Source organism: Carlito syrichta, unplaced genomic scaffold (assembly GCF_000164805.1).
Source record: "Carlito syrichta isolate Samal-C Ts95f unplaced genomic scaffold, Tarsius_syrichta-2.0.1 Scaffold312386, whole genome shotgun sequence".
NCBI lineage: Eukaryota > Metazoa > Chordata > Mammalia > Primates > Tarsiidae > Carlito > Carlito syrichta.
In genome coordinates, this window is record NW_007256482.1 from 345,198 (window position 1) to 355,729 (window position 10,532).

Genomic DNA, 10,532 nt, shown 5'->3' on the forward strand with positions numbered 1-10,532 from the left:
CATGGGATTAACAGTAACAAATATCTGTCGGGGGATGGGAAAACACCTCTTATCAACAGGGTGCTTGAATGAAACGTAATTGTACACCTAACCCTTAACTGTACCCCACAAAACCATAATAAAAAATACTGATTAATAAAAAAAAAATGCTGCCTCCAGGAAACACAGCTCACTACAAAGGACTCTCACAGACTTGAAACTAGAGAATGGAAAACAATTTTTCAGGAAATGGAACCCAAAAGACAACAAGAGTGCAATCTTAATATCAGACAAAAAAACCTTTAAGCTATCAAAAATTTTAAAAGATACAGAAGGACATTACATAATGATAAAAAGTTCAATCCCTCATCAAGAAATATCCATCCTAAACATATATGCACCCAAAATAGGAGCACCAGATTTTATAAAACAGCTACTAAGTAAACTAAAACTATCATAGCTTGGGACTTTAATACCCTCTAACAAACCTAGATAGATCATTAAGGGAAAATAATCAACAAGGAGATCTGAAACCTCAGCTTGACACTTGACCAAATGGACTTAATAGATACCTACAAAACACTCCACCCCAAAAACCATGGAATATACATTCTACTCATCACCACATGGAAAATACTCCGAGATCAATCACATCCTCAACCATAAATCAGGCATAAACAATTTCATAAGATCTAAATACTGTCAAGTACTTTCTTAGATCACAGTGGAACAAAAATAAACATCAACACCAGCAAAACTTCCCCCAAACCTGCAAAGACATGGCCACTAAACAGCATGATGCTAACAACTCCTGGGTCAACACAGAAATCAAAACAGAAATTAAAATACTCCTGGAAACAAATGAAAATGAAGAAATATCTTACCAAAACCTCTATGACGCCAGGAAAACAGTAATAAGAAGGGAATTCATATCTCTATGAACACATGTCTTTGAAGAGTTTGTAATTTAGGCAAGATGACACGAACTTAAATAATTATCAGATAGTAATGTAACATGACAGTGTGTACTACTGGGTGGGATGTGAAGCTGAGAAGGTAATATATTTCATAATCAGCATTTGGTGGAGAGGGAAGGCTTTCCTGGGGGCTGAGAGAGGTTTAAAGACCTCAAAGACACAAAGTCACAAACATTTTACTCTACTGTCACTCACAAAAGTTAAAACATGCTTCCCACAGTCAACAAGTGGTCATAGAATTTAAAGCAGATAAAGTTATATTAGCATATCTGAAAGGTTCTGTTCCTTTCAGCTAAGAAGGCTGAAAGTCAGAAAGAAATAAAGGTCCTGTAGGAAGATGGTGGCTGAGCCAGTCAGATTATGCGAGTGCCAGTCTGTGAGTGAACATACGGAAAATGTTGCATACGTGTCTATAAGTGGGTGTGTGAGTAGCTGACAGAGTGAGAGCTTGGGAGCAAGTATCCAGGGATCTCCTGAAGAAGCAGCTGGTGCCATAGCTGCTTAGCTTGTACTCTAGTGATTCCCAGGATGCAGAGGCCAAGTCCCATTTTTTTTTTCTTTTTTTTAAATCAACAAAGCTCTTCCTGTAAAGAAGCTGCTTGGAGAGACTGACCGAGTGGGGACGCAGGAACAAGTGGCCAGGGCTGTCTCCTGGTGAAGCAACTGGTGTCACAGCTGCTCTGCTGGGTCCCTAGTGCTTCCCAGGTCACAGAAGCCAAATGCCATTTTTTTATAAGCCAAGAAGCTGCTGGGAGAGACTACCAGCTCCAGGCTCTGCCTCACCACTACAGCTGGAGAGACTTCCAGCTCTAGGCTCTGCCTCACCACTGTAGTGCCTAACTAGACACTGGCAGCAATAGCTACAGAGGGAACCCAGAGGCAGAACCCCACTGGATAAGACAAAAGAAGTACCCTGCCACCATCTTGAAAACAGGATAGGAAGGTGCTTTGGCTTATTCACCACAGAGCGACAGACCCAAACTCTATGACTGGTGGATCAACTACTCAGGGGTTAATCATGACCTAGAAGGAATATCCTGAAAGCACAAACTTCGGAGGGACAGGACAAGTGCTGAGTCTCAGGCACCCCACACCTTACCCTGATTCAGCCACAAAACAAAGCGTGTGGCCAAGAAGGATGACAAAAAGCTTCAAAGTGATCAGTGGTGAGTCCAGGGTTGATCCAACTCCCTCCTCTCCAGCAATCCTCTGAACATCAGACCTACATGGCTGGGGCATGACTGAGAGGGACAAACCCAGGTGGAGCCTGGACATCAGCCACAAGAGGAAGACTCCACTCCAGGATAAGCTGATTGGAGCCCCTCCAACCCTGCCAGTGCCTGGGAAAGAGACAACCCCATACCTCTCTACTAGAGGGGATACCCCTGACCATACAAGAGTGGAAAGGGAAGAACTGAAGCCCCACCACCTCCTCTTCCTTCCATAGGGGAGATAGTGAAAGAGTCTGAAGCTCTGCAGAGACAGCAGAGAAGTAGAAGGGAGGAACAATTATAGAAACTGCCACAAATAGTTAAATATTTTAAAATACTTTTTCCTTTGTGCATGAATGTGTATGTGAGGGTTCAATCTGAATCCCTCCTCCCTTTTTTTCCTTTCTTTTGTTTTTTGCTTTCTGTTTATGAGTGTATATGAATGATTCAATGTTCATTTTCAGGTTTTTTTGTTGGTTTGTTTTTGCTCTTTTGTTCTTCTCTTTTTTTAGTTGAGTGTGTGTGTAAATATATGTGTGAGGGTACAATTTTAATTCCTTTTTTTTTCTCTTCTTTCATTCTCTTTTTCTTTTCTTTTCATTCTGTCTTGGGGGTGTGTGTGTATATTTGGTTTTCCTGGGGCTTTATTGTAGCTGTTTTTTGGTTTATTTTGCTTTGTAATTCTTCCAGCTTGTTTTCGTGTGTGTGTGTGTGTGTGTGTGTGTGTGTGTGTGTGTGTTTGTGTGTGTGTGGGTGTGTGTGCCTGTGTGTGTGTATGTTCAATTTTTTTTCTGCTTTGGTTTATTCTTTCATTGTTCTGTGTTTTTTTTGTTTTTTTTTTTTCTTTAATTTTTGTCCATCGTGTTTCATTCAACTCTCTGTTCTCCTCATTGCTGTTACTGTATCTTGGACTCAGGGATTGCATACATGTTCCCATTGCATCACCATATGGGGTGATGGTGAGGAGTGGGTCTCAGGGAACCCATACCACAATCAGTAAACATTGTGATTTGCAAGTAGTTTCTGAATCCTAGCTCCCCATCCTCCTTTTTTACGACTCTCAAAACTACAAGAGACAGCAAATTTCTGACTCACAGTCCTGTTTCAATACAGAACAAATCCAGAGCCCTGATGAGGGAAGAGAGGGCTGAGCAAACATTAGAAGTGAAAGCTTCTCCCATTGCTACTGAATAATGGAACTAACGAAAAAGAAAGAGATCTGCCACAAATGAGGAAAAACCAACAGAAGACCACAGGTAATTTCTAGTTTAACAAAGAGAAAACACTTGAAAAATCAGACCTCAGAGCCTAAACAAAAGAAGTCACCAACAACTAGCCCCAGAATATAACAGGGATTAGGAAATGGATGGAAAGAGTGAATAAGACTCAAGAAAGACAAGATGCACACTGAAAGGACTTGTAACAGAGGTTTCGGTCATAAAAAATTTCATCCAGGAAATAAATAACAAGATGAAGAGCATGGAATGCAGATGTATTCAAGAAGAAAAAAGAATCTCAGAAACTGAAGACCAAAACATGGAATCAACCCTGTCAACAAAGAAAGAAAACTCAGAAAGAAAGAACAAAGCCTCCAAGAAATGTGTAACTATATCAAGTCACCAAACCTATGTCTGATTGGTATCCCAGAAGAAGAAAGGGAAAGGGAGAACAACTTGGAGCTAGTATTCCATGAGGTTATCCAAGAAAACTTCCCCATCTTACCAAAGATGTTACTATCCAAACACAAGAGATACAGAGAACCCCCACAAGACATTAAATGAGAAGACCAACCCCTAGACACATAGTAATTCTCCTACACAAAGTAGGCACAAAAGAAAAAATCCTAAAGGCAACAAGAGAGAAAGGTCAGAACTACCAACCAGGGAAAATCAATCAGAAGAGCAGCAGAAACTCTACAAGCTAGAAGGGACTAGAGTCCAATATTGAAAGTCTTCAAAGATAAACAATTTCAACCAAGAATTTCCTATGCAGCAAAGCTTAGCTTCATCAGCAATGGAGAATTAAAATCCTTCCAGGACATCCAATCCCTAAGAGATTATGCAGTTTCCAGACCAGTTCTACAGGAGATGCTTAAAAAGGTATTAAGCACAGAAGAAAGAAAAAAAAAAAGAATGACCATGCACTTCCCAAAAGAACAGCAGAACATAGAATCAACAGAGAATATATCACAACAATAGACTTGAAATGACACATGCATCAATGCAAAAGCTAAAAAAAGAAAAAGAAAAAACTTTATAATAACCTCATGATGGGAATAAGCAATCACATTTCAATAATCAGCCTGAATGTGAATAGATGAAATGTACCACTGAAAAGACACAGAATGGCAAACTGGATAAAAAAACCATAACCCAATTATTTGCTGCATCCAGGAAATTCATCTCACCAGAAGGGATGCACATAGACTCAAAGTTAGAGGATGGAAAACAATGTTCCAGGCAAATGGATCACAAAAGAAGACAGAAGTCACGATCTTAATATCAGACAAAACAAACTTTAAGCTATCAAGAATTTAAAAAGATAGGAAAGATACTACATAATGATAAAAGATTCAACTCATCAACAAGAAGGATCCATCCTAAACATATATACACCCAACACAGGAGCACCAGCATTTATAAAGCAACTACTAAATAAGCTAAAAAAAAGATATGATATTGAATCTAACATTATTATAGTTGGGGACTTAAATACCCCACTAACAACCTGGAAATAGATCATTGAGGCAAAAAAATCAACAAAGAGATCTGGAACCTCAACTTCACACTCGATCAAATGGACTTAATAGACACAGAATATTCCAATGAACAACCACAGAAAATACATTCTATTCACCACCACTTGGAATGTACTCCAAGACCAATCACTTCCTTGGCCATAAATCAAGCATAAACAAATTCCATAAGATTGAAATATTGCCATGCCCCTACTCAGACCACAGTGGAATAAAAATAAACATCAACACCAACAAAATTTCTCCAAAACCCACAAAGACATGGCACTAAACAGTATGATGCTGAATGACTACTGAGTCAATGCTGAAATCAAAACAGTAATTAAAAGATTCCTGGAAACAAAGGAAAATGAAGAAACATCTTACTGAAACCTCTGGAATGCCATCAAAAGAGTTCTAAGATGGCAATTTATATCTCTACAAACACATATCCAGAAAATGGAAAGATCACAACTTAACAGCCAAACAAATCACCTAAGGGAGCTGGAAAGACAAGACCACCAAAACCCTAACTTTTGCAGAAGAATCCTAATCACCAAAATAAGAGCCCAAATATGGGACATAGAAGACAAAAATGTCATAGAAAACAATCAACAAAACAAAAAGCTGGGTCTTTGAAATAACAAGATTGGTGGACGCCTAACCAATATGACCAAAAAAAGAAAGAAAAAGCCCAAACAAACACAATCAGAAATGCCAAAGATCAAATCACAACTGACCCCAAAGAAATACAGAAGATTATCAGCAATTACTATGCACACCTATATGGAAACAAACTTGAAAACTTCAATGAAATGGAGGACTTTCAGACATCACACAACCTGCCAAGGTTGAAACAAGAAGACATTGAGACACTAAATAAATCAATAACACCCAGAAAATTGACTCCATCATAAGAAAACTACCTACAAAAATCCCAGGACCAGATGGCTTTCCAGAAGAATTCTATAAAATGTACAAGGAGTTGATACCAATCCTGTTGAAAGTATTCCAGGCAATTAAGAAATATGGAATTATCCCTAAATCATTTTACAAAGCTAACATCCCACTGATACCCAAACTGGGTAAAGATCCAACAAAAAAAGATAACTACACACCAATATCCCTAATGAACATAGATGCAAATATTCTCAACAAGATTCTAGCAAATAGGATCCAACAACACATCTCAAAGATCATCCACCATGACCAAGTAGGCTTCATTCCCAGGATGCAGGGCTGGTTCAACAACTGCAAGACCATAAAAGCAATTAAATATATCAACAGATGTAAAAACAAGAAGCACATGATTATATAACTAGATGAAGAAAACAGTTTTGATGAAATCCAGCATCCCTTCTTGACAAAAATCCTCAAACACCTAGGCATAGAAGGAACATACCTCAAAATAGTAAGTACCATCTATGGTAAACTTACAACCAGCATATTGCTAAACAAACAGAACTGGAAACATTTCCCCTGAAAATCAGAACAAGACAAGGCAGCCAATTGTCACCCATTTTGTTCAACATTGTGTTGGAAGTCCTAGCTAGAGCAATTAGACAAGAGAAAGAAACCAGGGATATCCAAAAGGAAAAGAGGATTTTAAGATGACCCTCTTTTGCTGACAATATGATCCTATACCTCGAAAAGCCAAGAGAATCTGTCAAAAACCTGCTTGCACTGATAAAGGACTTTGGCAAAGTCTCAGAGTATGAAATCAATGTGCAAAAGCCAGTCACATCTTTATACACCAACAACAAGCAGGCAGAGAACCAAATAAAAGCACAATACCAATCACAATAGCCACAAATAAAATGAAAATACCTTGGCATCTTCCTAACCAGAGAAGTGAAAGACCTTGACAATGAAAACTACAAAACACTGCTCAAAGAAATCCAAGAAGGCACAAACAAATGGAAAAATATTCCATGCTCATGGATAGGAAGAATCAATATTATTAAGATGTCCATCCTACAAAAGGCAATCTACAGATTCAATTCAATACTCATTAAATTACCAACATCATTTTTCTCAGACCTGGAAATGACAATAAAGAAATGCATATAAAAACATAAATGACCACAAATAGCCAAAACAATCCTTAGCAAAAGAAACAAAGCAGGAGGTATTATACTTCCAGACTTCAAACCTTACTATAAGGCTACAATAATCAAAACAGCCTGGTATTGGTCCAAGAACAGGAATACAGACCAAAGGAACAGGATAGAGATTCTAGAAGCAAATCCTCAATTTCTCAACCAATTCATTTTTGAAAAAGCCTCCAACAAAAATTCAGTAAATGGTGCTAGGAAAACAGGCTGACCACATGCAGAAGATTTTTTAAAGATCCCTACTATCTATCACTCTACACAAAAATCAACTCTAAATGGATCAAAGGCCAAAATATAAAATCTCAAACTATAAGAACCTTAGAAAATGTAGAAGACACCCTTATGGAAATTGGAACTGGCAACCAATTCCTGATCAAAACCCCAATGCCCATGCCATAAGATAATATTCCAGCCACTTGGAAGGCTGAGACGGAAGGATCACTGGAGCCCAGCAGGTCGAGGCTGCGGTGGCTGGAGCATGCCACTGCACTCTAGTCTGAGCAACAGGGTGAGACTCCAACTCAAAAAAAAAAAAAAGAGAGTGATAATATTGACAAGTGGGACCTCATCAAACTGAAAAGCTTCTGCAAAGCAAAAGAAACCATCAAGAGAGCAGGGAGACAGCCCACAGAATGGGAAAAAAATATTTGCCAACTGTATATCTGAAAAAGACCTAATATCCAGGATCTACAAAGAACTCAAACGTGCCAAAAGAAAAAGAAACAAACATCCCCATTAAAAAGTGGGCAAAAGTTATGAATAGACACTTCTCAAAAGAAGATATATGGGTAGCCAACAGAGACATGAAAAAGCACTCAATCTTGCTAATCATAAAGAAAGGCAAATCAAATCCACATTGAGATATACCACCCAACCCCAGTAAGTTAGTCACCATTAATAAAACAAACAACAACATATGCTGGAGAGGATGTGGAGAGAAAGCAATGCTTCTACACTGCTGGCTCGAATGCAAACTAGTGCAACCTCTTTGGAAAACAGTGTGGCGATTTCCGAAAGACCTAGAAATTGACCTTCCATATGACCCAGCAATTCCCCTTCTGGGAATATACCCGGAGGAACACAAATCATTTTATTAAAAAAAAAAAAAAAAGATACCTGCACATCCTTTTGCAGCACTATTCAGAATAGCAAAAACATGGAACCAACCATGCTATCCATTGAAACTGGACTGGATTTAAAAATGTGGTAGGCTGGGCTCAGTGGCTCAGCCTGTAATACTAGCACTTTGGGAGGCCAAGACTAGTAGATTGCCTGAGCCTGCAAGTTCAAGACCAGTCTGGGCAACTTGGCGAGACTTTGTCTTTACAATAAATCAAAAATTAGCCAGGTGCAGTAAGTGCACCTATAGTTCTGGCTACTTGGAACGCTGAGGTGGAAGGATTGCTGGAGCCCAGCAAGTTGACACTGGGGTGGCCATGAGCATGACACTGCACTCCAACCTGGGTGATGGAGTGAGACTCCAACTCAAAAAAAAAAAAAAAAAAATGTGGTACTTATACACAATGGATGCAGCCAAAAAGAAAGAATGCAGCCAAATAGAAAGACAAACATATGAACTTGCCAGCAACTTGGATGGATTTAGAGTCTATCCTACTCAGTGATCTAACACACAAACAAAGAACAGAGTACCACATGTTCTCACTCATAAGCAGACCCTGAACAATTATCATAATACTTTAAGAAAGGGGTCGGCAGTAGTGAGATACTACTGGGGTGAGGGTGGTGGGGGTGACGCAACATCAATAAGGGTATCTGATCTCAAACCAGGCAAAGTGGGGACCAAAGAGAGGCCCAAACTTTACTTGTGTGATGACCACTTGTATACCTAATTCTGAATTGTACCCCACATCTTTAATATAAAAAATAAAATAAAAAGCTAAAAAAAAGAAAGAAAGAAAGAAAAGAAAACTAGGAAGGGATTAGGTCTTCAACAGTCTCTAACAACTTTACTTTAACACACTGAGAAAATCAAAGACACCATTGATGTGGTTTACAACTAAAGGAATTATACAGAGATGTCGGTACCATAATCAAAACCAGAAGTACCTAGAATCAAAACCAAAGTGCCGTCACCAGTACCATAAACACATCTTTGGAAAAGAGTTGCTTCCTAAAAAAGCAAATCAAAACAACTGAAAGAAAAGATATACAGATATCAATGTAAAAACACAAGAAACATGAAAAAGCAAGAAAAGATAACACCTCCAAAAGAACACAATAATTTTCCAGCAACAGATTCAAAGGAAAATAAATTTATAAAATCTCAGAAATAGAATTCAAAATAGTATTTTAAAAGCTCGATGAAACAAAAGTGAACACAAACAATAAAAAGAAATCAGAAAAGCAATTCTGTATATGAAAGATAAATTCACCAGAGATAGATATCATTTTAAAAATCCTGGAAATAAAGAATCCATTGAATAAAATAGAACATACATTTGAAAGTCTCAACAATAGACTAAATCAAGCAGAAGAAAGAATTTCAAACCAGAAGACAAATCTTTTGAAATAACATAGACAAAACTAAAGAAAAAATGATAAAAAGAGAATAAACAAAGCCTACATAACATTTGGGACACCATAAAGTGACAATATTTAAATTTTTAGTGTCACAGAAAGCAGGGAAACCCAAAGGGATTTAAAAAATCTATTTAAAAAATATCTGAAAACATCCCAAGTATAGCAAAAGAATTAGACACTCAGATACAGGAACCTCAGAAATTCCCTAAATAGATTCACTATAAAAGGGTCTTTTCCTCGGCACATTATTGTCAAATTGTCAAAAGTCGAAGGCAACAAGAGAATTATTAAGCAGCAAGAGAAAATCATCTATTCACTTATAAAAAAGGAAATTAGACTAAGAGTAGATTTCTCAGCAGAAATCTTATAGACCAGGAGAGAATGAGATAATATATTCAAAGTGCTAAAAGAAAAAGACTTCCAAGCAATGATACTATGCTCAGCAAAATTATGCTTCATAAATGAAGAAGAAATAAAGTATTTCAGACAAACAAAATCTAAGTTAATGCATGACTACTAGCCTGGACTTACCAAAAAAATGCTTTTAAAAAAATGCTTAAAAATCAACAACTACTCTAACACTAATAAACTAAACTCAAAATTAGTAGAAGAAAGTAAATGATAAAAATCAGAGCAAAACTAAACAAAATAGAGACTGAAAGAAATAAAAAGGATCAACAAAGTAAAACTTTTTGGGGGGAAAAAATCAATAAATCACAAGCTAGACTAAACAAGGGGGAGAAAAAAAGAGAAGACCCAAGCAAACAAAATCAGAAATTAAAAAAGAATATTACAACTGACAGCACAGGAATACAAAGAATTACCAGAGACTCTTACAAACAGATCTACTATATACTAACAAACCATAAAACCTAGCAAAAATGGATAATGCCTGGGCAAACAACCTGCCTAGATTGGATCAGGAGGAAATACAAAATCTGAACATACCAATAGCAAGTAGCAAAACTGAAAGGGT

The 10,532-nt window shown here is 37.6% G+C and overlaps 1 protein-coding gene across 2 annotated transcripts in view; it reads right to left on the bottom strand.

Moving 5' to 3' along the window:
* GALK2 (galactokinase 2) overlaps nt 1-10,532 on the bottom strand; it is a 194,271-nt gene that overhangs the window by 135,119 nt on the left and 48,620 nt on the right. The gene's annotated exons all lie outside the window — the stretch shown is intronic.